This window comes from Phyllobates terribilis, unplaced genomic scaffold (assembly GCF_046119375.1).
Source record: "Phyllobates terribilis strain yellow unplaced genomic scaffold, ASM4611937v1 Scaffold_416__1_contigs__length_1633014, whole genome shotgun sequence".
Lineage (NCBI taxonomy): Eukaryota > Metazoa > Chordata > Amphibia > Anura > Dendrobatidae > Phyllobates > Phyllobates terribilis.
The window spans coordinates 445,089-470,613 of record NW_027363176.1 but is presented as its reverse complement, the minus strand read 5'-3'; the positions used below and the strand labels follow the sequence as shown (position 1 = coordinate 470,613).

At 44.4% G+C, this 25,525-nt stretch overlaps 12 non-coding genes across 12 annotated transcripts; all 12 read left to right on the top strand.

The window, feature by feature from the left end:
- Positions 1 to 797: 797 nt before the first annotated feature.
- LOC141227452 (U2 spliceosomal RNA) lies at positions 798 to 988 on the top strand. The gene has a single exon (XR_012294446.1). It is a non-coding gene; the product is annotated as a U2 spliceosomal RNA (small nuclear RNA).
- A 1,115-nt stretch (positions 989 to 2,103) lies between these two features.
- On the top strand, positions 2,104 to 2,294 carry LOC141227451 (U2 spliceosomal RNA). Its single transcript, XR_012294445.1, has one exon. It is a non-coding gene; the product is annotated as a U2 spliceosomal RNA (small nuclear RNA).
- Positions 2,295 to 8,469: 6,175 nt separating this feature from the next.
- On the top strand, positions 8,470 to 8,659 carry LOC141227195 (U2 spliceosomal RNA). Its single transcript, XR_012294290.1, has one exon. It is a non-coding gene; the product is annotated as a U2 spliceosomal RNA (small nuclear RNA).
- A 1,115-nt stretch (positions 8,660 to 9,774) lies between these two features.
- Positions 9,775 to 9,965, top strand: LOC141227450 (U2 spliceosomal RNA). The gene has a single exon (XR_012294444.1). It is a non-coding gene; the product is annotated as a U2 spliceosomal RNA (small nuclear RNA).
- A 1,115-nt stretch (positions 9,966 to 11,080) lies between these two features.
- LOC141227449 (U2 spliceosomal RNA) lies at positions 11,081 to 11,271 on the top strand. Its single transcript, XR_012294443.1, has one exon. It is a non-coding gene; the product is annotated as a U2 spliceosomal RNA (small nuclear RNA).
- Positions 11,272 to 12,386: 1,115 nt separating this feature from the next.
- LOC141227448 (U2 spliceosomal RNA) lies at positions 12,387 to 12,577 on the top strand. The gene has a single exon (XR_012294442.1). It is a non-coding gene; the product is annotated as a U2 spliceosomal RNA (small nuclear RNA).
- Positions 12,578 to 13,695: 1,118 nt separating this feature from the next.
- LOC141227447 (U2 spliceosomal RNA) lies at positions 13,696 to 13,886 on the top strand. Its single transcript, XR_012294441.1, has one exon. It is a non-coding gene; the product is annotated as a U2 spliceosomal RNA (small nuclear RNA).
- A 1,112-nt stretch (positions 13,887 to 14,998) lies between these two features.
- LOC141227446 (U2 spliceosomal RNA) lies at positions 14,999 to 15,189 on the top strand. Its single transcript, XR_012294440.1, has one exon. It is a non-coding gene; the product is annotated as a U2 spliceosomal RNA (small nuclear RNA).
- A 1,115-nt stretch (positions 15,190 to 16,304) lies between these two features.
- LOC141227444 (U2 spliceosomal RNA) lies at positions 16,305 to 16,495 on the top strand. The gene has a single exon (XR_012294438.1). It is a non-coding gene; the product is annotated as a U2 spliceosomal RNA (small nuclear RNA).
- A 1,115-nt stretch (positions 16,496 to 17,610) lies between these two features.
- On the top strand, positions 17,611 to 17,801 carry LOC141227086 (U2 spliceosomal RNA). The gene has a single exon (XR_012294195.1). It is a non-coding gene; the product is annotated as a U2 spliceosomal RNA (small nuclear RNA).
- A 6,131-nt stretch (positions 17,802 to 23,932) lies between these two features.
- LOC141227233 (U2 spliceosomal RNA) lies at positions 23,933 to 24,124 on the top strand. Its single transcript, XR_012294322.1, has one exon. It is a non-coding gene; the product is annotated as a U2 spliceosomal RNA (small nuclear RNA).
- Positions 24,125 to 25,239: 1,115 nt separating this feature from the next.
- Positions 25,240 to 25,430, top strand: LOC141227002 (U2 spliceosomal RNA). The gene has a single exon (XR_012294115.1). It is a non-coding gene; the product is annotated as a U2 spliceosomal RNA (small nuclear RNA).
- Positions 25,431 to 25,525: the final 95 nt, after the last annotated feature.

The window sequence follows — 25,525 nt, the reverse complement described above, 5'->3', positions numbered from 1 at the left end:
ACAATATAATTGACCTTTCAGTATATTGTTGCACACACACCATCTATTTAGCAAATGCCCTTGTTATCAACAGCAGCCTTTTAAACTCACCTGAGCTAACAGGTATGTGCGCTGGTTACTCTGCTGCGCTTAAAATTTCTTTTTTGGTTTGCTACAATGCCTTTTCTGAAACGTTGTCTCCTTCTGCTGGAACACTGACTTCTTTCATTTAATGCCTGCAGACTATAAAAGAGAACCCAACCCAAAAAGTTTGGTTGATTAGTCTGTGGCATTCTGTTAAACTGTTGCTTATGGCGGTCTCTGTGAGCTTCTCAGCGACATTCAGCCAGCCAGGTATCCTGCCTGCAGTAGATGGAATGTGGCAATGGAACGCTGTCTGCGCGTGTCATAATAGGCTCTGAGCCTTTATATACCTGTGCACAGCAGCAGCCACCTTCAGTCTGCTGCTGGACAGCCAGCAGCAGCAGCAGCAGGAGAGGTATGTAATCAGGAGCCCTCCTGCTAAGGGTAGACAGCTGCTCGTTCCACCCCACCCCCCGCCTTAATTGGTTCTCCTCCCTTCCAACGGTGTTGAGGCGGGTGGGAACAGCAGGGGGTGAAGGTGCTGTGTTTAAAGAGGTGGAGTTATGCAGATCTAAAACGCGTGGATTGCAGCAGCAGCAAGCCGAAAAGTGCAGGCATGTAAGGGATCTAGAGGTTGACAACATGTCTTCTTAACGGGAGTCCAGGAGCTCATCTCCACAAATGGACTTTTCAGGATCCTTGGGTGGCTCCGTAGTTTGAAACCAATTCTGGTTATCGCTTCTCGGCCTTTTGGCTAAGATCAAGTGTAGTATCTGTTCTTATCAGTTTAATATCTGATACGTCCCCTATCTGGGGACCATATATTAAATGGATTTTTAGAACAGGGAGATGGAAAAAGAGCTTGCTCTGTCCACTCCACGCATTGACCTGGTATTGCAGTATCTCCAGGACCGGTGCACCCCTTCTTTAATGCAGTTTCTAAAATCAGAAAGAATTGAATTCAATGTTTTTTGTTCATTTTGCTTGTTTGTCGGATTTTGGGATGGACTCTTTGGCTTTGCTTTTCTTCTCCTCATTGGATTTTTCATGTTCAAAGTTGCAGAAGCCAGATTACAAGCTCATTTTGGTTCAACTTCAGCAACTGTGCATTGCATTGCCATGTAATGTGATGCAATGCTATCTTTCTAGCTCTCCCTTTTTACTTCCTTTTGGATAAACAGACATATTAGGCAAGCATTTTGGAGCTTTCACCTAAATAACTACAGGTGGTGAGATAAGCTGCACAATATAATTGACCTTTCAGTATATTGTTGCACACACACCATCTATTTAGCAAATGCCCTTGTTATCAACAGCAGCCTTTTAAACTCACCTGAGCTAACAGGTATGTGCGCTGGTTACTCTGCTGCGCTTAAAATTTCTTTTTTGGTTTGCTACAATGCCTTTTCTGAAACGTTGTCTCCTTCTGCTGGAACACTGACTTCTTTCATTTAATGCCTGCAGACTATAAAAGAGAACCCAACCCAAAAAGTTTGGTTGATTAGTCTGTGGCATTCTGTTAAACTGTTGCTTATGGCGGTCTCTGTGAGCTTCTCAGCGACATTCAGCCAGCCAGGTATCCTGCCTGCAGTAGATGGAATGTGGCAATGGAACGCTGGCTGCGCGTGTCATAATAGGCTCTGAGCCTTTATATACCTGTGCACAGCAGCAGCCACCTTCAGTCTGCTGCTGGACAGCCAGCAGCAGCAGCAGCAGGAGAGGTATGTAATCAGGAGCCCTCCTGCTAAGGGTAGACAGCTGCTCGTTCCACCCCACCCCCCGCCTTAATTGGTTCTCCTCCCTTCCAACGGTGTTGAGGCGGGTGGGAACAGCAGGGGGTGAAGGTGCTGTGTTTAAAGAGGTGGAGTTATGCAGATCTAAAACGCGTGGATTGCAGCAGCAGCAAGCCGAAAAGTGCAGGCATGTAAGGGATCTAGAGGTTGACAACATGTCTTCTTAACGGGAGTCCAGGAGCTCATCTCCACAAATGGACTTTTCAGGATCCTTGGGTGGCTCCGTAGTTTGAAACCAATTCTGGTTATCGCTTCTCGGCCTTTTGGCTAAGATCAAGTGTAGTATCTGTTCTTATCAGTTTAATATCTGATACGTCCCCTATCTGGGGACCATATATTAAATGGATTTTTAGAACAGGGAGATGGAAAAAGAGCTTGCTCTGTCCACTCCACGCATTGACCTGGTATTGCAGTATCTCCAGGACCGGTGCACCCCTTCTTTAATGCAGTTTCTAAAATCAGAAAGAATTGAATTCAATGTTTTTTGTTCATTTTGCTTGTTTGTCGGATTTTGGGATGGACTCTTTGGCTTTGCTTTTCTTCTCCTCATTGGATTTTTCATGTTCAAAGTTGCAGAAGCCAGATTACAAGCTCATTTTGGTTCAACTTCAGCAACTGTGCATTGCATTGCCATGTAATGTGATGCAATGCTATCTTTCTAGCTCTCCCTTTTTACTTCCTTTTGGATAAACAGACATATTAGGCAAGCATTTTGGAGCTTTCACCTAAATAACTACAGGTGGTGAGATAAGCTGCACAATATAATTGACCTTTCAGTATATTGTTGCACACACACCATCTATTTAGCAAATGCCCTTGTTATCAACAGCAGCCTTTTAAACTCACCTGAGCTAACAGGTATGTGCGCTGGTTACTCTGCTGCGCTTAAAATTTCTTTTTTGGTTTGCTACAATGCCTTTTCTGAAACGTTGTCTCCTTCTGCTGGAACACTGACTTCTTTCATTTAATGCCTGCAGACTATAAAAGAGAACCCAACCCAAAAAGTTTGGTTGATTAGTCTGTGGCATTCTGTTAAACTGTTGCTTATGGCGGTCTCTGTGAGCTTCTCAGCGACATTCAGCCAGCCAGGTATCCTGCCTGCAGTAGATGGAATGTGGCAATGGAACGCTGGCTGCGCGTGTCATAATAGGCTCTGAGCCTTTATATACCTGTGCACAGCAACAGCCACCTTCAGTCTGCTGCTGGACAGCCAGCAGCAGCAGCAGCAGGAGAGGTATGTAATCAGGAGCCCTCCTGCTAAGGGTAGACAGCTGCTCGTTCCACCCCACCCCCCGCCTTAATTGGTTCTCCTCCCTTCCAACGGTGTTGAGGCGGGTGGGAACAGCAGGGGGTGAAGGTGCTGTGTTTAAAGAGGTGGAGTTATGCAGATCTAAAACGCGTGGATTGCAGCAGCAGCAAGCCGAAAAGTGCAGGCATGTAAGGGATCTAGAGGTTGACAACATGTCTTCTTAACGGGAGTCCAGGAGCTCATCTCCACAAATGGACTTTTCAGGATCCTTGGGTGGCTCCGTAGTTTGAAACCAATTCTGGTTATCGCTTCTCGGCCTTTTGGCACGATCTATCAGGTTTACCTGTGTGGTCTTGCCTGTGAGGTGCTCTTGGTACCCTTTCTCTCGGCCTGGGGGGATCGTTCCTCTTCGGAGGGACTTAACCCCCCTGCTGCTATTGGGAGGAAGGATTAGTCCGGGAGCAACGGGAAGGGATCCCATGAAGGCTTGCGCCTTTCAGAGAGAAGAGTCGGTACGTTCCTGAGTGAAGGATGCCGGCAACGCTCACATATTCATCGGGTGATGCCCGGATGCGGAACACCGTGAGGATTGAAGTTGGAGCAGGATTGAGGACGGAGAAGAACTTGGACTACATCTGCCATAGGATTCTGCTTGGAGTTCTGGAGTTTCGGCGGGAAGACATATTCTGCTTCCAGGACAATGAGTACAAGGGGACTTACACCATCACCTTCAAGAGCCAGGGATGCTGTCACCAACTCGTACAAAAGGTAAATGAGAAAAACTACTTAGATGAATTGGATGGACTAACCTTTTGTCTCTTGTATGCCTATGACGAGATCCCTATCGTGGTGCATTTCCCGAACCCCTTTGTGGAAGCTGCAGACATCTCGACCTACCTTATCCGTTATTGTGATGATCTGAGATACCTGGGCACTGTGAAGAACGCGGTAGGCTTCTGGTGCGGCAAGAGGAGGTACATGGCCCGTCTAAAGAGGGACCCAAGCGGAGTGGGAGGAATGCTACACCCTCCCTCAACATTTGTGATCGGTAAGAGCAGAGGCTACTTATTTTACCCTGGAATGCCGGTATGTTGCAGGAACTGTGGACAAATGGGTCATACCCAAACGTCCTGCACGGGCAGGAAAGTAGACCGCTGCAATAATTGCAGCTGTTACGGACATTTAATGAAGGACTGTCCCGCTGGGAGGAAATGCAATCTTTGTGGTGAGGCGGGGCACATGTTCCGTGGATGCCCCAACAGGACCAGGACCAGGACCTACGCAGAAGCTGCATCTTCTGCAGCTGAGCCGATGCGCCCGCCGGTCTTCACTGGCGGGCCGGCGTCGGAGGGCGGTTCGAAGGGCGAGAAGGCTGGGATGGAGCAGGGAGCCGGAGGCCCCTCTGGGGCGGCCCCTGCATCGAAGTCCCTTAACGATGGGCGGACCTCGCATGGACCGGAGCGGAGGGGTCCTCCTTCTGGGAGGGTATCCTCCGTGTCGATGGTTCCCGATACCGATCCTGTTGGGCTGGAGGGTGGTGCCCCTGTGCGGTTGGCTACAGGGGACCACGCAGCGATGGCCTCAGGATCTTCCAGGGCGATTAGCCAGCCAGATGAGGGGGCTTTGCTTCTAGGTGGCGAACATCAGGGAATCTGTGTTGGTAATCTTATCCTGATGGACCAGTCTCTCCCCCTGGAGGAGGTGGAGGAAGAGGAGGACTGCACCAGTGACCTGGTGGAGTCTGCCCCGAAAAAGAGACGGAATGTCGAAGCCCCAGCGTCTCCTGGAATGTGGCTGGGAACCGTGACCTACGAGGGGGCAACCGCCGGCTCACAGAATATCGAGTCGTTTGGGTCCTCTAGCCCGGATGTCCTGGAGCAATTTGACATACAGGGCTTTGAGTCAGGTGTCCTCATGGAAGATCCACCACCCTGACCTATGAATGCCCACATTAAGACTTGTCTCACTGAATGTGAGGTCATTAAAGAGCCCAGTTCGTAGGGCTGCTCTATTTAAGTACTTAGAAACCACTGACTTTGACATATGTTTATTACAGGAATGCGGGATACAACATGCACTAAATTATAATGACATCAAGACAGATTGGAGACTGGGGCCCTCCATCTGGTCTGGCTCCAATGACAACAAGTCAGCGGGGGTGGGCTTCCTCTGTCGTGGGAGAAATATTACTATAAATACTGTCACAGAAATAGTACCAGGCAGAGTGGTTTTAGTGCATTTTAAATTTAATGGTTTTACCCTACGTGTAATGAATGTTTATGCTTCCCCTGATAAGCAAGAGAGAATTAATTTATTTGGGATATTGCCATTGTACTGTACTGGGTCATCTCCCCTGATCGTAGGGGGTGATTTTAATTATCTTTGTGCTAGTGAACAACGAGCGGGGGGTGACCCTTTACGCAAATTGGATAAGTCATGTCATCTATTGAAAGATTTTATAACTGATTTTAAATTATGCGATGCGTGGAGGTCACTCCTGCCGACGGACCCTGGTTATACGTGGTCCGGAAGAGGGGTGTCCTCCAGGATCGATTTTATTTTCCTATCAGATGATTTTAACCCTGTAAAATGTGTTTTAACATCAAATATATTTTCTGACCATAAGGGCTTGGAGGTGCATCTAGAATACCGGGATGAACAGAGGGTCAACAGGGGCCTCTGGCGTCTAAGTACTTACCTGCTGGAGGACCCTCTGATTCGACAAGACTTTGGTAAAGCCTATCAAGCCTGGCGGCGACAAAAACCTTCTGATGCCCCTATGGTAACCTGGTGGGAAAATTTGAAAAAAAAAGTCAGAATGTTTTTTATAAAAGCAGGGAGACGTAAAGCTAGAGAGAAAAAAAGATGTTTTAGTGATCTTAACACCAAACTGCAAACACTTTTTAAATTCAAAGAGCTAGGGGTGGAGGTGGGAGATGATATTGCTAGCCTAAAAACTGAATTTCAGAACTGCATAGACACAAAGGGGAAAGAGATTATTTTTAACTCTAGAGTGCAGCACTTGGAGGAGGGGGAGAAGTGCTCTCGCTTCTTCTTCAAAAAAGTCATGGATAAAAGAGAAGTGATCACAAATCTAGAGGGTGAAACATCTATGCAGGGAATGTTGAATGCTACTTTTAACTTTTATAAGCATCTTTTTAGTAAAAAGTGTATAGATGAGTCCTTTTTATCTGATGCTCTTAATGATCTCGATTTTAAGTTAAATTTTACAGACCAGGAGTTTTTAGAACGCGATATTGTTTTAGAGGAATTATTTTATGTTTTTAAAAGTTTCTCTAAGGGTAAAGCACCTGGGTGTGACGGACTACCTGTAGAATTTTACCTTACTTTTTGGGACATTTTAAAAGAGGACCTTTTTATGCTTTTTAAAGAAGTTTTTATTTCTGAACAGTTGCCATTTTCGTGGAGGAGAGGAGTGGTGTCTTTGATATATAAAAAAGGTGATCGCAGTGCTCTAGCGAATTGGAGACCCATAACTCTCCTAAATGTTGATTACAAGGTACTTGCTAAGGTGGTTGCTGACCGGCTCAGGAGTGTCATTGCCAAACTGATCCGGCCTGAGCAGGTATGTAGTGTACCAGGCAGAAGTATTTCAGAGGTTTTAAACGTATTAAGGGATGTAATTTGGTATTCCAGAGACCGGGGTCAAAATGTAGCTCTTTTAGCCCTAGATTTTGAAAAAGCTTTCGATAGAGTCTCTCATAGATTTCTTTTTAGAGTTTTAAAAAGAATGGGTATCCCTAATATGCTTTTAAATTGTATTAAGATTTTATATAAAAATTGTTTTAGTCAAATTTCTCTTAATGGCTTTTTAACAGATGGAGTTCCCCTTGAGTCCGGAGTGAAGCAGGGATGCCCCTTGTCGCCCATCCTGTTCATCTGCGCCATGGAGCCCCTGCTGAGCGCAATAAGAAAAGACAAAGTGATTAGAGGGGTTCCTGTTCCTGGCGGAGGTGGCAGTGATGTGAGAGTCTTTGGCTACATGGATGACGTGACGGTTGTGTGCGTGGACCCTGCTTCCCTCCGGAGGGCGGTGTTGCGCATTGATTTTTTTTCCCAGGCATCCGGTTTGAAACTTAATTTAAATAAATCTGAATGTCTGACTTTGGGATCCTGGGACACCGCCCAACTCCCGCAGCTCACTATAAAACGAGACAATGTAAAAATTCTTGGAGTTGTTTTTAACGAGGAGAATGTGGGAACTCAAAGCTGGGAGAATGTCATAGAAAAAATGTCAAAGAAAATATCATTTTGGGGTTTGAGGTCCCTAACAATGGAGGGGAAAATTTTAATTATAAAATCAGTGTTGTTACCCCTCATACTGTATATAGCTATGGTGTACCCCCCCTCTGATGTTTTAATTAAAAAAATGACTAGGATGATCTTTATGTTTTTATGGAACTCCAAAATGGAAAAATTAAGGCGAGAAATAATGAGGAAGAATAAAATGAACGGCGGAAGGGATGTCCCCGATTTACATATTTATTTGTATTTAAATTATTTCTGCTTTTGTTTCAAACATTTTAATGGTAATAGTGCGCTAAGTTATTTTTTAAAATATACTTGTGGGATGATTTTTAAAAGATGGTTTAAGTTGTCGTTGAATTCCCCTGTTTTACTATGCCCCCCCAAACACCAAGCAATCTTAGAAAAGACTGTTCGATTTTATAGCCTTGGTGATTTTAATATGGACATTTTTAAAGACCGCAAGAAGCTTTTATCTTTTTTGAGGAGGAATGAAGATGTGACCCCCATAGTAAATTTCTCAGAAGAGAGATCGAAGCAAGTTTGGAAGAATGTCTTCGGGAAATTCTTAGCAAATGGACATAAGGACATCGCATGGATGGTGGTCCACCAGTGCCTCCCCACCAGAGAGTTTCAACACAGGAGAGGCCTGGTGGCCAGAGCCAAATGCCCCAGAGACTCATGTGTTTATGACGAAACCACCTTGCACCTTATGTGGAATTGCCCATTTGCACAGGAACTTTGGCACAAAGTTGGGATTCTTTTAAAATGGACTTGCGGTTTAAGAGATTTTAACCATGAATATGTTTTATATGGCCTTTTTAAATGTCCGACCCCTCAACAGTATTGTATATGTTGGTGTATGATTAACTGTTTTAAAGACGCCCTTTGGAAGGCACGCAATATTTTACTTTTTAAACGTGATGCTATTTCTGTGAAGGATTGTCTTAAAATTGCTCTTAGCCAGATGTATATTTATTACTTGAGGGATGTCAAATGTATTGGGAGAAGGGATGCCAATCGTATATGGGGTTTTTATGGGTGGAATTCTGTGTTTTAATAATGTACTGTTTGTGTTGTTGTTTTTGATTGTAAACCATCTTTTACGCACTTAATAAAATATGTTGAAACCTGATCTGTTCTTATCAGTTTAATATCTGATACGTCCCCTATCTGGGGACCATATATTAAATGGATTTTTAGAACAGGGAGATGGAAAAAGAGCTTGCTCTGTCCACTCCACGCATTGACCTGGTATTGCAGTATCTCCAGGACCGGTGCACCCCTTCTTTAATGCAGTTTCTAAAATCAGAAAGAATTGAATTCAATGTTTTTTGTTCATTTTGCTTGTTTGTCGGATTTTGGGATGGACTCTTTGGCTTTGCTTTTCTTCTCCTCATTGGATTTTTCATGTTCAAAGTTGCAGAAGCCAGATTACAAGCTCATTTTGGTTCAACTTCAGCAACTGTGCATTGCATTGCCATGTAATGTGATGCAATGCTATCTTTCTAGCTCTCCCTTTTTACTTCCTTTTGGATAAACAGACATATTAGGCAAGCATTTTGGAGCTTTCACCTAAATAACTACAGGTGGTGAGATAAGCTGCACAATATAATTGACCTTTCAGTATATTGTTGCACACACACCATCTATTTAGCAAATGCCCTTGTTATCAACAGCAGCCTTTTAAACTCACCTGAGCTAACAGGTATGTGCGCTGGTTACTCTGCTGCGCTTAAAATTTCTTTTTTGGTTTGCTACAATGCCTTTTCTGAAACGTTGTCTCCTTCTGCTGGAACACTGACTTCTTTCATTTAATGCCTGCAGACTATAAAAGAGAACCCAACCCAAAAAGTTTGGTTGATTAGTCTGTGGCATTCTGTTAAACTGTTGCTTATGGCGGTCTCTGTGAGCTTCTCAGCGACATTCAGCCAGCCAGGTATCCTGCCTGCAGTAGATGGAATGTGGCAATGGAACGCTGGCTGCGCGTGTCATAATAGGCTCTGAGCCTTTATATACCTGTGCACAGCAGCAGCCACCTTCAGTCTGCTGCTGGACAGCCAGCAGCAGCAGCAGCAGGAGAGGTATGTAATCAGGAGCCCTCCTGCTAAGGGTAGACAGCTGCTCGTTCCACCCCACCCCCCGCCTTAATTGGTTCTCCTCCCTTCCAACGGTGTTGAGGCGGGTGGGAACAGCAGGGGGTGAAGGTGCTGTGTTTAAAGAGGTGGAGTTATGCAGATCTAAAACGCGTGGATTGCAGCAGCAGCAAGCCGAAAAGTGCAGGCATGTAAGGGATCTAGAGGTTGACAACATGTCTTCTTAACGGGAGTCCAGGAGCTCATCTCCACAAATGGACTTTTCAGGATCCTTGGGTGGCTCCGTAGTTTGAAACCAATTCTGGTTATCGCTTCTCGGCCTTTTGGCTAAGATCAAGTGTAGTATCTGTTCTTATCAGTTTAATATCTGATACGTCCCCTATCTGGGGACCATATATTAAATGGATTTTTAGAACAGGGAGATGGAAAAAGAGCTTGCTCTGTCCACTCCACGCATTGACCTGGTATTGCAGTATCTCCAGGACCGGTGCACCCCTTCTTTAATGCAGTTTCTAAAATCAGAAAGAATTGAATTCAATGTTTTTTGTTCATTTTGCTTGTTTGTCGGATTTTGGGATGGACTCTTTGGCTTTGCTTTTCTTCTCCTCATTGGATTTTTCATGTTCAAAGTTGCAGAAGCCAGATTACAAGCTCATTTTGGTTCAACTTCAGCAACTGTGCATTGCATTGCCATGTAATGTGATGCAATGCTATCTTTCTAGCTCTCCCTTTTTACTTCCTTTTGGATAAACAGACATATTAGGCAAGCATTTTGGAGCTTTCACCTAAATAACTACAGGTGGTGAGATAAGCTGCACAATATAATTGACCTTTCAGTATATTGTTGCACACACACCATCTATTTAGCAAATGCCCTTGTTATCAACAGCAGCCTTTTAAACTCACCTGAGCTAACAGGTATGTGCGCTGGTTACTCTGCTGCGCTTAAAATTTCTTTTTTGGTTTGCTACAATGCCTTTTCTGAAACGTTGTCTCCTTCTGCTGGAACACTGACTTCTTTCATTTAATGCCTGCAGACTATAAAAGAGAACCCAACCCAAAAAGTTTGGTTGATTAGTCTGTGGCATTCTGTTAAACTGTTGCTTATGGCGGTCTCTGTGAGCTTCTCAGCGACATTCAGCCAGCCAGGTATCCTGCCTGCAGTAGATGGAATGTGGCAATGGAACGCTGGCTGCGCGTGTCATAATAGGCTCTGAGCCTTTATATACCTGTGCACAGCAGCAGCCACCTTCAGTCTGCTGCTGGACAGCCAGCAGCAGCAGCAGCAGGAGAGGTATGTAATCAGGAGCCCTCCTGCTAAGGGTAGACAGCTGCTCGTTCCACCCCACCCCCCGCCTTAATTGGTTCTCCTCCCTTCCAACGGTGTTGAGGCGGGTGGGAACAGCAGGGGGTGAAGGTGCTGTGTTTAAAGAGGTGGAGTTATGCAGATCTAAAACGCGTGGATTGCAGCAGCAGCAAGCCGAAAAGTGCAGGCATGTAAGGGATCTAGAGGTTGACAACATGTCTTCTTAACGGGAGTCCAGGAGCTCATCTCCACAAATGGACTTTTCAGGATCCTTGGGTGGCTCCGTAGTTTGAAACCAATTCTGGTTATCGCTTCTCGGCCTTTTGGCTAAGATCAAGTGTAGTATCTGTTCTTATCAGTTTAATATCTGATACGTCCCCTATCTGGGGACCATATATTAAATGGATTTTTAGAACAGGGAGATGGAAAAAGAGCTTGCTCTGTCCACTCCACGCATTGACCTGGTATTGCAGTATCTCCAGGACCGGTGCACCCCTTCTTTAATGCAGTTTCTAAAATCAGAAAGAATTGAATTCAATGTTTTTTGTTCATTTTGCTTGTTTGTCGGATTTTGGGATGGACTCTTTGGCTTTGCTTTTCTTCTCCTCATTGGATTTTTCATGTTCAAAGTTGCAGAAGCCAGATTACAAGCTCATTTTGGTTCAACTTCAGCAACTGTGCATTGCATTGCCATGTAATGTGATGCAATGCTATCTTTCTAGCTCTCCCTTTTTACTTCCTTTTGGATAAACAGACATATTAGGCAAGCATTTTGGAGCTTTCACCTAAATAACTACAGGTGGTGAGATAAGCTGCACAATATAATTGACCTTTCAGTATATTGTTGCACACACACCATCTATTTAGCAAATGCCCTTGTTATCAACAGCAGCCTTTTAAACTCACCTGAGCTAACAGGTATGTGCGCTGGTTACTCTGCTGCGCTTAAAATTTCTTTTTTGGTTTGCTACAATGCCTTTTCTGAAACGTTGTCTCCTTCTGCTGGAACACTGACTTCTTTCATTTAATGCCTGCAGACTATAAAAGAGAACCCAACCCAAAAAGTTTGGTTGATTAGTCTGTGGCATTCTGTTAAACTGTTGCTTATGGCGGTCTCTGTGAGCTTCTCAGCGACATTCAGCCAGCCAGGTATCCTGCCTGCAGTAGATGGAATGTGGCAATGGAACGCTGGCTGCGCGTGTCATAATAGGCTCTGAGCCTTTATATACCTGTGCACAGCAGCAGCCACCTTCAGTCTGCTGCTGGACAGCCAGCAGCAGCAGCAGCAGGAGAGGTATGTAATCAGGAGCCCTCCTGCTAAGGGTAGACAGCTGCTCGTTCCACCCCACCCCCCGCCTTAATTGGTTCTCCTCCCTTCCAACGGTGTTGAGGCGGGTGGGAACAGCAGGGGGTGAAGGTGCTGTGTTTAAAGAGGTGGAGTTATGCAGATCTAAAACGCGTGGATTGCAGCAGCAGCAAGCCGAAAAGTGCAGGCATGTAAGGGATCTAGAGGTTGACAACATGTCTTCTTAACGGGAGTCCAGGAGCTCATCTCCACAAATGGACTTTTCAGGATCCTTGGGTGGCTCCGTAGTTTGAAACCAATTCTGGTTATCGCTTCTCGGCCTTTTGGCTAAGATCAAGTGTAGTATCTGTTCTTATCAGTTTAATATCTGATACGTCCCCTATCTGGGGACCATATATTAAATGGATTTTTAGAACAGGGAGATGGAAAAAGAGCTTGCTCTGTCCACTCCACGCATTGACCTGGTATTGCAGTATCTCCAGGACCGGTGCACCCCTTCTTTAATGCAGTTTCTAAAATCAGAAAGAATTGAATTCAATGTTTTTTGTTCATTTTGCTTGTTTGTCGGATTTTGGGATGGACTCTTTGGCTTTGCTTTTCTTCTCCTCATTGGATTTTTCATGTTCAAAGTTGCAGAAGCCAGATTACAAGCTCATTTTGGTTCAACTTCAGCAACTGTGCATTGCATTGCCATGTAATGTGATGCAATGCTATCTTTCTAGCTCTCCCTTTTTACTTCCTTTTGGATAAACAGACATATTAGGCAAGCATTTTGGAGCTTTCACCTAAATAACTACAGGTGGTGAGATAAGCTGCACAATATAATTGACCTTTCAGTATATTGTTGCACACACACCATCTATTTAGCAAATGCCCTTGTTATCAACAGCAGCCTTTTAAACTCACCTGAGCTAACAGGTATGTGCGCTGGTTACTCTGCTGCGCTTAAAATTTCTTTTTTGGTTTGCTACAATGCCTTTTCTGAAACGTTGTCTCCTTCTGCTGGAACACTGACTTCTTTCATTTAATGCCTGCAGACTATAAAAGAGAACCCAACCCAAAAAGTTTGGTTGATTAGTCTGTGGCATTCTGTTAAACTGTTGCTTATGGCGGTCTCTGTGAGCTTCTCAGCGACATTCAGCCAGCCAGGTATCCTGCCTGCAGTAGATGGAATGTGGCAATGGAACGCTGGCTGCGCGTGTCATAATAGGCTCTGAGCCTTTATATACCTGTGCACAGCAGCAGCCACCTTCAGTCTGCTGCTGGACAGCCAGCAGCAGCAGCAGCAGCAGGAGAGGTATGTAATCAGGAGCCCTCCTGCTAAGGGTAGACAGCTGCTCGTTCCACCTCACCCCCCGCCTTAATTGGTTCTCCTCCCTTCCAACGGTGTTGAGGCGGGTGGGAACAGCAGGGGGTGAAGGTGCTGTGTTTAAAGAGGTGGAGTTATGCAGATCTAAAACGCGTGGATTGCAGCAGCAGCAAGCCGAAAAGTGCAGGCATGTAAGGGATCTAGAGGTTGACAACATGTCTTCTTAACGGGAGTCCAGGAGCTCATCTCCACAAATGGACTTTTCAGGATCCTTGGGTGGCTCCGTAGTTTGAAACCAATTCTGGTTATCGCTTCTCGGCCTTTTGGCTAAGATCAAGTGTAGTATCTGTTCTTATCAGTTTAATATCTGATACGTCCCCTATCTGGGGACCATATATTAAATGGATTTTTAGAACAGGGAGATGGAAAAAGAGCTTGCTCTGTCCACTCCACGCATTGACCTGGTATTGCAGTATCTCCAGGACCGGTGCACCCCTTCTTTAATGCAGTTTCTAAAATCAGAAAGAATTGAATTCAATGTTTTTTGTTCATTTTGCTTGTTTGTCGGATTTTGGGATGGACTCTTTGGCTTTGCTTTTCTTCTCCTCATTGGATTTTTCATGTTCAAAGTTGCAGAAGCCAGATTACAAGCTCATTTTGGTTCAACTTCAGCAACTGTGCATTGCATTGCCATGTAATGTGATGCAATGCTATCTTTCTAGCTCTCCCTTTTTACTTCCTTTTGGATAAACAGACATATTAGGCAAGCATTTTGGAGCTTTCACCTAAATAACTACAGGTGGTGAGATAAGCTGCACAATATAATTGACCTTTCAGTATATTGTTGCACACACACCATCTATTTAGCAAATGCCCTTGTTATCAACAGCAGCCTTTTAAACTCACCTGAGCTAACAGGTATGTGCGCTGGTTACTCTGCTGCGCTTAAAATTTCTTTTTTGGTTTGCTACAATGCCTTTTCTGAAACGTTGTCTCCTTCTGCTGGAACACTGACTTCTTTCATTTAATGCCTGCAGACTATAAAAGAGAACCCAACCCAAAAAGTTTGGTTGATTAGTCTGTGGCATTCTGTTAAACTGTTGCTTATGGCGGTCTCTGTGAGCTTCTCAGCGACATTCAGCCAGCCAGGTATCCTGCCTGCAGTAGATGGAATGTGGCAATGGAACGCTGGCTGCGCGTGTCAAAATAGGCTCTGAGCCTTTATATACCTGTGCACAGCAGCAGCCACCTTCAGTCTGCTGCTGGACAGCCAGCAGCAGCAGCAGGAGAGGTATGTAATCAGGAGCCCTCCTGCTAAGGGTAGACAGCTGCTCGTTCCACCCCACCCCCCGCCTTAATTGGTTCTCCTCCCTTCCAACGGTGTTGAGGCGGGTGGGAACAGCAGGGGGTGAAGGTGCTGTGTTTAAAGAGGTGGAGTTATGCAGATCTAAAACGCGTGGATTGCAGCAGCAGCAAGCCGAAAAGTGCAGGCATGTAAGGGATCTAGAGGTTGACAACATGTCTTCTTAACGGGAGTCCAGGAGCTCATCTCCACAAATGGACTTTTCAGGATCCTTGGGTGGCTCCGTAGTTTGAAACCAATTCTGGTTATCGCTTCTCGGCCTTTTGGCTAAGATCAAGTGTAGTATCTGTTCTTATCAGTTTAATATCTGATACGTCCCCTATCTGGGGACCATATATTAAATGGATTTTTAGAACAGGGAGATGGAAAAAGAGCTTGCTCTGTCCACTCCACGCATTGACCTGGTATTGCAGTATCTCCAGGACCGGTGCACCCCTTCTTTAATGCAGTTTCTAAAATCAGAAAGAATTGAATTCAATGTTTTTTGTTCATTTTGCTTGTTTGTCGGATTTTGGGATGGACTCTTTGGCTTTGCTTTTCTTCTCCTCATTGGATTTTTCATGTTCAAAGTTGCAGAAGCCAGATTACAAGCTCATTTTGGTTCAACTTCAGCAACTGTGCATTGCATTGCCATGTAATGTGATGCAATGCTATCTTTCTAGCTCTCCCTTTTTACTTCCTTTTGGATAAACAGACATATTAGGCAAGCATTTTGGAGCTTTCACCTAAATAACTACAGGTGGTGAGATAAGCTGCACAATATAATTGACCTTTCAGTATATTGTTGCACACACACCATCTATTTAGCAAATGCCCTTGTTATCAACAGCAGCCTTTTAAACTCACCTGAGCTAACAGGTATGTGCGCTGGTTACTCTGCTGCGCTTAAAATTTCTTTTTTGGTTTGCTACAATGCCTTTTCTGAAACGTTGTCTCCTTCTGCTGGAACACTGACTTCTTTCATTTAATGCCTGCAGACTATAAAAGAGAACCCAACCCAAAAAGTTTGGTTGATTAGTCTGTGGCATTCTGTTAAACTGTTGCTTATGGCGGTCTCTGTGAGCTTCTCAGCGACATTCAGCCAGCCAGGTATCCTGCCTGCAGTAGATGGAATGTGGCAATGGAACGCTGGCTGCGCGTGTCATAATAGGCTCTGAGCCTTTATATACCTGTGCACAGCAGCAGCCACCTTCAGTCTGCTGCTGGACAGCCAGCAGCAGCAGCAGCAGGAGAGGTATGTAATCAGGAGCCCTCCTGCTAAGGGTAGACAGCTGCTCGTTCCACCCCACCCCCCGCCTTAATTGGTTCTCCTCCCTTCCAACGGTGTTGAGGCGGGTGGGAACAGCAGGGGGTGAAGGTGCTGTGTTTAAAGAGGTGGAGTTATGCAGATCTAAAACGCGTGGATTGCAGCAGCAGCAAGCCGAAAAGTGCAGGCATGTAAGGGATCAAGAGGTTGACAACATGTCTTCTTAACGGGAGTCCAGGAGCTCATCTCCACAAATGGACTTTTCAGGATCCTTGGGTGGCTCCGTAGTTTGAAACCAATTCTGGTTATCGCTTCTCGGCCTTTTGGCTAAGATCAAGTGTAGTATCTGTTCTTATCAGTTTAATATCTGATACGTCCCCTATCTGGGGACCATATATTAAATGGATTTTTAGAACAGGGAGATGGAAAAAGAGCTTGCTCTGTCCACTCCACGCATTGACCTGGTATTGCAGTATCTCCAGGACCGGTGCACCCCTTCTTTAATGCAGTTTCTAAAATCAGAAAGAATTGAATTCAATGTTTTTTGTTCATTTTGCTTGTTTGTCGGATTTTGGGATGGACTCTTTGGCTTTGCTTTTCTTCTCCTCATTGGATTTTTCATGTTCAAAGTTGCAGAAGCCAGATTACAAGCTCATTTTGGTTCAACTTCAGCAACTGTGCATTGCATTGCCATGTAATGTGATGCAATGCTATCTTTCTAGCTCTCCCTTTTTACTTCCTTTTGGATAAACAGACATATTAGGCAAGCATTTTGGAGCTTTCACCTAAATAACTACAGGTGGTGAGATAAGCTGCACAATATAATTGACCTTTCAGTATATTGTTGCACACACACCATCTATTTAGCAAATGCCCTTGTTATCAACAGCAGCCTTTTAAACTCACCTGAGCTAACAGGTATGTGCGCTGGTTACTCTGCTGCGCTTAAAATTTCTTTTTTGGTTTGCTACAATGCCTTTTCTGAAACGTTGTCTCCTTCTGCTGGAACACTGACTTCTTTCATTTAATGCCTGCAGACTATAAAAGAGAACCCAACCCAAAAAGTTTGGTTGATTAGTCTGTGGCATTCTGTTAAACTGTTGCTTATGGCGGTCTCTGTGAGCTTCTCAGCGACATTCAGCCAGCCAGGTATCCTGCCTGCAGTAGATGGAATGTGGCAATGGAACGCTGGCTGCGCGTGTCATAATAGGCTCTGAGCCTTTATATACCTGTGCACAGCAGCAGCCACCTTCAGTCTGCTGCTGGACAGCCAGCAGCAGCAGCAGCAGGAGAGGTATGTAATCAGGAGCCCTCCTGCTAAGGGTAGACAGCTGCTCGTTCCACCCCACCCCCCGCCTTAATTGGTTCTCCTCCCTTCCAACGGTGTTGAGGCGGGTGGGAACAGCAGGGGGTGAAGGTGCTGTGTTTAAAGAGGTGGAGTTATGCAGATCTAAAACGCGTGGATTGCAGCAGCAGCAAGCCGAAAAGTGCAGGCATGTAAGGGATCTAGAGGTTGACAACATGTCTTCTTAACGGGAGTCCAGGAGCTCATCTCCACAAATGGACTTTTCAGGATCCTTGGGTGGCTCCGTAGTTTGAAACCAATTCTGGTTATCGCTTCTCGGCCTTTTGGCTAAGATCAAGTGTAGTATCTGTTCTTAACAGTTTAATATCTGATACGTCCCCTATCTGGGGACCATATATTAAATGGATTTTTAGAACAGGGAGATGGAAAAAGAGCTTGCTCTGTCCACTCCACGCATTGACCTGGTATTGCAGTATCTCCAGGACCGGTGCACCCCTTCTTTAATGCAGTTTCTAAAATCAGAAAGAATTGAATTCAATGTTTTTTGTTCATTTTGCTTGTTTGTCGGATTTTGGGATGGACTCTTTGGCTTTGCTTTTCTTCTCCTCATTGGATTTTTCATGTTCAAAGTTGCAGAAGCCAGATTACAAGCTCATTTTGGTTCAACTTCAGCAACTGTGCATTGCATTGCCATGTAATGTGATGCAATGCTATCTTTCTAGCTCTCCCTTTTTACTTCCTTTTGGATAAACAGACATATTAGGCAAGCATTTTGGAGCTTTCACCTAAATAACTACAGGTGGTGAGATAAGCTGCACAATATAATTGACCTTTCAGTATATTGTTGCACACACACCATCTATTTAGCAAATGCCCTTGTTATCAACAGCAGCCTTTTAAACTCACCTGAGCTAACAGGTATGTGCGCTGGTTACTCTGCTGCGCTTAAAATTTCTTTTTTGGTTTGCTACAATGCCTTTTCTGAAACGTTGTCTCCTTCTGCTGGAACACTGACTTCTTTCATTTAATGCCTGCAGACTATAAAAGAGAACCCAACCCAAAAAGTTTGGTTGATTAGTCTGTGGCATTCTGTTAAACTGTTGCTTATGGCGGTCTCTGTGAGCTTCTCAGCGACATTCAGCCAGCCAGGTATCCTGCCTGCAGTAGATGGAATGTGGCAATGGAACGCTGGCTGCGCGTGTCATAATAGGCTCTGAGCCTTTATATACCTGTGCACAGCAGCAGCCACCTTCAGTCTGCTGCTGGACAGCCAGCAGCAGCAGCAGCAGGAGAGGTATGTAATCAGGAGCCCTCCTGCTAAGGGTAGACAGCTGCTCGTTCCACCCCACCCCCCGCCTTAATTGGTTCTCCTCCCTTCCAACGGTGTTGAGGCGGGTGGGAACAGCAGGGGGTGAAGGTGCTGTGTTTAAAGAGGTGGAGTTATGCAGATCTAAAACGCGTGGATTGCAGCAGCAGCAAGCCGAAAAGTGCAGGCATGTAAGGGATCTAGAGGTTGACAACATGTCTTCTTAACGGGAGTCCAGGAGCTCATCTCCACAAATGGACTTTTCAGGATCCTTGGGTGGCTCCGTAGTTTGAAACCAATTCTGGTTATCGCTTCTCGGCCTTTTGGCTAAGACCAAGTGTCTTGTCTGGGGTCCTTGAGTGTTTTCCCTTGGCCTTCCGGCATCGCCATCTTGATGGCTTAAGCCGGTTGCTGCTTTAGGGGGAGAACGAGGAGGAACGAGAGAGTGATCATAATGGGCGTGAAGATACGCTATGCTGGGACCGATGACAATCGGGTTCGCAATGCATTCCGCATTGAAGTTGATGCCGCTGTCAGAGAGCGTTTCAATCTGTCGTATATGGTGCACGAGGTGATCTTCAAAATCCTGGAAGTGACAAGAGAAAACATCGTCTGCCTGCAGGAATCCCGGAAAGAAGGACGGTATGTCTTGGTGCTACAATCTATGGCGGCTTGCCGGAACCTGTATAAGAAGTTGAGGGAGCAGGAGAAGAATCCAACCTTGCATGGTTTGACTTTTACAGTCTTGTACTCCAAAGGTGATGTTCCCCTAGTCATATTTATGTATAATCCCTTTGTGCACGAACATGACATTGCGACTTTTCTTAAGAGGCATTGTGACTTTGTGAGCAACAGTCACAAAATCATGAACGAGGAGAACTTATGGACTGGCAAATACAGATATTTTGTCAGATTTGGGGAAAGTTCTTCGGAGCCTGGAGGTGTTCATTACCCTCCCCAAAGTTTCTCTATCGGGAGAGATAGGGGTATTCTCTTCTTTCCTGAGGCCCCAGTTTTTTGCAGGAAATGTAAGAAGTACGGACACTTACAAGAGGTTTGTACTGCTGTGCCTGTTTGCTCCAAGTGCAACCAAAGTGGGCATGTTGCTAAGGACTGTACCAATCCAATTGTTTGCAATGCTTGTGGTATGGAGGGGCATGCCTTTAAGGATTGTACTCGTCGTGCGAACGAGGGCAAGGCAAGGGCATACTCTGAGGTGGTCTCGAACTCTCCGAGGCCTAAGAGTGTGGCACCTGAGGCCGCAGTTTCTTCCAGGGTGAAGGTAGTGGAACAGCGTGTGGAGACTGCTCCAGTGAGGGCGTCTGCTGACCTACTGGTGGAGCCCGGGAGAGTGGAAGAGGTTCTGGCAGCTGAGATGGACATTTCTTCCTATCAGGGGGGTTTCATTGACTCCTTTTGTGAAGAACGTGAGGGAGCCTTGGAAATCCCAGGGGACCCGGCTCTCAGTTGGAGCAGTGAAAGTATGGATGAAGAGGGAGCTGGAGGTCAAGGAGACTTCACTGAGACTGGGGTGAGGTCTTCTGAGGAACCGGACCGCGCTAAGAATAAAAGGGCCCGGTTGTCTGAACCATCAAGTAGCCAATGCGTGGCAAGTCCGGTGAGTGAGCGGGATTACCCAGTGGTTTCTCTTTCTCCTGCGTCAACGGCTTACCTGGAGGAGAATTTGGAGTCCACTATCTTTCAGCTAAGTGGGAGTTCGCCGGATGACAAAGGATAAGGAAGGCATGTTTTTTTGCTGAGACTGGTGTTTCTGGTTTTTGAGCCAAAGAATGGTCTCTAAACCAAATTGGGACATTGCGTCCCTTAATGTAAGACTTTTAAAGTCTAGAGTTAGAAGATCTGTGATTCTGGACTTCTTACATAACCATTCTTTTGATATTATGTGTCTACAGGAGTGTGGTATAGAAGAACCCCTGGAAGACGCTGATTGGCCATATGGCCAGCATATCTGGTCTGGCTCTAGTGGGAATAAAAATGATGGAGTTGGGATAGTATTAAATAATAGAAATTTTGTTTTTGAATATTATAAGGTAATAGAGGTGGGTCGTTGCATCTCTGCAGTTGTGTGTGGGAGGGGGTGGAAAGTTAAAATTATAAATATTTATGGTCCTACAAAAAAAGAAGACAGGTTAAGTTTATTAGATAAATTATGTTTAGAATTACCTGGTAGGATCCCTGTGATAGTAACAGGTGATTTTAACTGTGTAACTGAGGGGAAAGTTGATGCCTCAGGAAAAAAATTGGCAAACATTATTTCTGATTTTTTCTTTTTTGATGCTGCTGAGGTTTATTTGGGGAAGCCACCACCACCAACCTATAAAGCTGACAGGGGTGGGATAACATCTAGGATTGATAGGATGTTTTTTTCTAAAAATATAATATGTGATGGTTTTTCTCAATTTTCAGTTCCTTTTTCGGACCATGTGTGCCTGAAAGGTGGTTTTAGAGGGGATTTAAGGCGGGTGCATGGGAGAGGTGTGTGCAAATTGAATGTGAGTTTGCTTGAGGATGAGAGAATTGTGAATGATTTTAAGAAAAAATATAGTTGGTGTAAATCTCAAAAGAGTAAGTTTGAAAGTGTGTTGGTGTGGTGGGATTGGATGAAGTATGAAGTGCAAAAGTTTTTTCGTCGATGGGGCTATAAAAAGGCTACCATGGTTAGGAGTCAATATAAAGATTTAATGATGAGAGTGGAATGGCTAGAGAAAATGAGGATGTGTGGTGTGGATGTGGATGATTTGTTAAGAAGTGCGAGAGAGGATTTGAAGAGGACTTTGGAGAGGAAGGGAAGGGAAATAATTTTTAGGTCAAAGGTGGTCCATCTTGATAAAGATGGAAAGTGTTCAAGATATTTCTTTAAAAAAATAAATGGTAAGAAGGAGGGTATGGAGGAGATTTTTGATGTGGATGGTGTTTGTGTGAGTGGGGAGGATGTAATGAAGGAAGTGGTCACGTTTTATGCTGAGTTGTTTGGCAGGAAGTGGGTGGATGAGAGTTTGAAAGAAGAAGTGCTTAAGACTTTGGATTGTAAGGTGGATAAGGATGGATGTTCTGGTCTATGTGAGGCAGTGATTGAGGAGGAAGTTAAGAAAGCGGTGTTTGGTGCAAGGAAAAATGTGACGCCTGGGAAGGATGGTTTGCCTGTGGAGCTATATGTTATGATGTGGGAAGTGATGGGTATGGATTTAGTGGAAGTGTGTCAGTTTATGTGGGAGAATGGGATGCTTGCGGGTTCAATGAAGGAGGGAGTGGTGGTCTTAATCCATAAGAAAGGGGATAAAAGGTGTTTGAGTAATTGGAGGCCAATTACGCTTCTGAACGCCGATTACAAGGTATTCAGTAAAATTTTGGCGTGTCGGATGCGTGTGGTTGTAGCTGATGTGATTGGTAAAGATCAAGTGTGTGCAGTGCCTGGTAGATGTATGACGGATAATCTGTGTCTTTTAAGAGATGTGTTGTGGGATTGTAAAGTAAGAAAGCAGAAGTGTATGGTGATGGCTGTTGACTTTGAAAAGGCGTTTGATCGCGTGTCTCATGTGTTTCTATTTGAGGTTTTGCGTAGAATGGGTTTTCCGGAGAAATTTGTGCGTGCCGTGAGAGGATTGTATGGGGAGGTGATGAGTGAATTTCTGGTGAATGGGTTTTTGAGTGAGAAAGTGTGTATTAGGTCTGGTGTGAGGCAAGGTTGTCCCATGTCACCGGTATTATTTGTGTGTGTGATTGAGCCACTGCTGTGTATGATTCGGAAAGAGAAAGTGGTGCGTGGTTTGTTAGTGCCAGGGAGTGGTGGAATGACTGTGAAAGTCTTAGGATATATGGATGATGTAGTAGTGGTGAGTGAGAGTGTGGCCTCTATGGAGAGAGTAAAATTGTTGTTGAATTTTTTTTGTGGCGCGTCAGCGTTTCGTGTGAATTGGAACAAATGCATGTTTAAATGTTTTGGTGACAATAGGATTAAGATGGATGGTGTGGCTGGTGTGGATGGTGCAATTAAAGTGTTGGGAGTTTTTTTTAATGATGATTTGAAAGGTTATGAGAGTTGGGATGAATGTGGTGAGCGGATTGTGCGGAAGATGAATTTTTGGAAGTTACGTTCTTTGTCTTTGGTAGGGAAGGTTCTTATTATTAAGGCTGTTATTCTCCCTATTTTGCTTTATGTTTCTTGTATTTTTCCAGTGCCCTATAGGAAAATTAAAAAAGTGGAGAAACTAATTTTTGTGTTTTTTTGGGGCAGTAGGATGGAAAGACTTAAGAGAGAGATTTTGTTTAAGCAATATTTGTATGGGGGACTAAAGTTTCCGAATATTGAAGTGTTTCTAACATTGCATTTTATTAAGACTACGGTCATTTTGATTGGGAAGAATAATAAAGGGGCATTTATGTGTAAGTATTTGGCTGGATGGATGCTGTATGGTCTGAATTGGGTGAAGCGTGATAAGAATGTGCCTGTTGCTTTTAAGTGTCCTGAGTGGTATGGTTTGATTGAGAAGTTTGTGAGGAAGAATGATTTGTTAGCAGTTGCAATGAAAGACTTTATGTTGGTTAAGAAGGTGATGGGGAAGATGTGTGTGAATGAGTGTGAGAGTAATGTGGTGGGATTGCGTTCTATGGAAGTTGCGCGGGTATGGAAGAAGTTAAGCATTCAAGGTGTGTCGAATAGACAGCGAGATATAGTATGGATGGGCCTTCATAATATTTTGCCAGTGAGGGATTTTCAGAAGAAAAGAGATCTCATAAGATCTGCAGTATGTCCAAGGGATGGTTGTGGAGCGAATGAGACGGTGAGGCACCTTATGTGGGATTGTAATTTTGCGTATGATGTGTGGAAAGGTGTGGGTGGACTGTGTAAAGGGGTTGCTGGTGTGAAGTTTATTGATTGGAGAGTGGCTATGTTTGGTTTTGGTGCTAGTCGTCGTGGCCTAGAAAGGATGATGTGGTTTATTATGGTGTGTGTGCAGGAGAGCTTGTGGGATGTGAGAAATTTGTGTGTGTTTAAAAGAGTAAATTTAACAGTAAATGATTGTATTAGGTTGATCTTAGCAAGACTATATGTAATCTATTTGTGGGATACAAGAGAAGGTGGTGGTGGTGGAACAGATTCTGAAGGTGTGTGGAAATACCTTAAGTGGCAGGATATGGTTAAATACCGTTGATATTTTTTCTGGAAATGTCTCTGGCATAGGATTACTTGTTTGTATTTTTGTTGAATAATACTTTAATAAAGAAACCACAATGATGCTTATGAAGTGGCAGTATAACTTATGACGAAGTCTGGTTAACCGTTTGCTTATATCTAAACCTGAGTGGTTTTAAAAAAAAAAAAAAAAAAAAAAAAAAAAAATCTGTTCTTATCAGTTTAATATCTGATACGTCCCCTATCTGGGGACCATATATTAAATGGATTTTTAGAACAGGGAGATGGAAAAAGAGCTTGCTCTGTCCACTCCACGCATTGACCTGGTATTGCAGTATCTCCAGGACCGGTGCACCCCTTCTTTAATGCAGTTTCTAAAATCAGAAAGAATTGAATTCAATGTTTTTTGTTCATTTTGCTTGTTTGTCGGATTTTGGGATGGACTCTTTGGCTTTGCTTTTCTTCTCCTCATTGGATTTTTCATGTTCAAAGTTGCAGAAGCCAGATTACAAGCTCATTTTGGTTCAACTTCAGCAACTGTGCATTGCATTGCCATGTAATGTGATGCAATGCTATCTTTCTAGCTCTCCCTTTTTACTTCCTTTTGGATAAACAGACATATTAGGCAAGCATTTTGGAGCTTTCACCTAAATAACTACAGGTGGTGAGATAAGCTGCACAATATAATTGACCTTTCAGTATATTGTTGCACACACACCATCTATTTAGCAAATGCCCTTGTTATCAACAGCAGCCTTTTAAACTCACCTGAGCTAACAGGTATGTGCGCTGGTTACTCTGCTGCGCTTAAAATTTCTTTTTTGGTTTGCTACAATGCCTTTTCTGAAACGTTGTCTCCTTCTGCTGGAACACTGACTTCTTTCATTTAATGCCTGCAGACTATAAAAGAGAACCCAACCCAAAAAGTTTGGTTGATTAGTCTGTGGCATTCTGTTAAACTGTTGCTTATGGCGGTCTCTGTGAGCTTCTCAGCGACATTCAGCCAGCCAGGTATCCTGCCTGCAGTAGATGGAATGTGGCAATGGAACGCTGGCTGCGCGTGTCATAATAGGCTCTGAGCCTTTATATACCTGTGCACAGCAGCAGCCACCTTCAGTCTGCTGCTGGACAGCCAGCAGCAGCAGCAGCAGGAGAGGTATGTAATCAGGAGCCCTCCTGCTAAGGGTAGACAGCTGCTCGTTCCACCCCACCCCCCGCCTTAATTGGTTCTCCTCCCTTCCAACGGTGTTGAGGCGGGTGGGAACAGCAGGGGGTGAAGGTGCTGTGTTTAAAGAGGTGGAGTTATGCAGATCTAAAACGCGTGGATTGCAGCAGCAGCAAGCCGAAAAGTGCAGGCATGTAAGGGATCTAGAGGTTGACAACATGTCTTCTTAACGGGAGTCCAGGAGCTCATCTCCACAAATGGACTTTTCAGGATCCTTGGGTGGCTCCGTAGTTTGAAACCAATTCTGGTTATCGCTTCTCGGCCTTTTGGCTAAGATCAAGTGTAGTATCTGTTCTTATCAGTTTAATATCTGATACGTCCCCTATCTGGGGACCATATATTAAATGGATTTTTAGAACAGGGAGATGGAAAAAGAGCTAGCTCTGTCCACTCCACGCATTGACCTGGTATTGCAGTATCTCCAGGACCGGTGCACCCCTTCTTTAATGCAGTTTCTAAAATCAGAAAGAATTGAATTCAATGTTTTTTGTTCATTTTGCTTGTTTGTCGGATTTTGGGATGGACTCTTTGGCTTT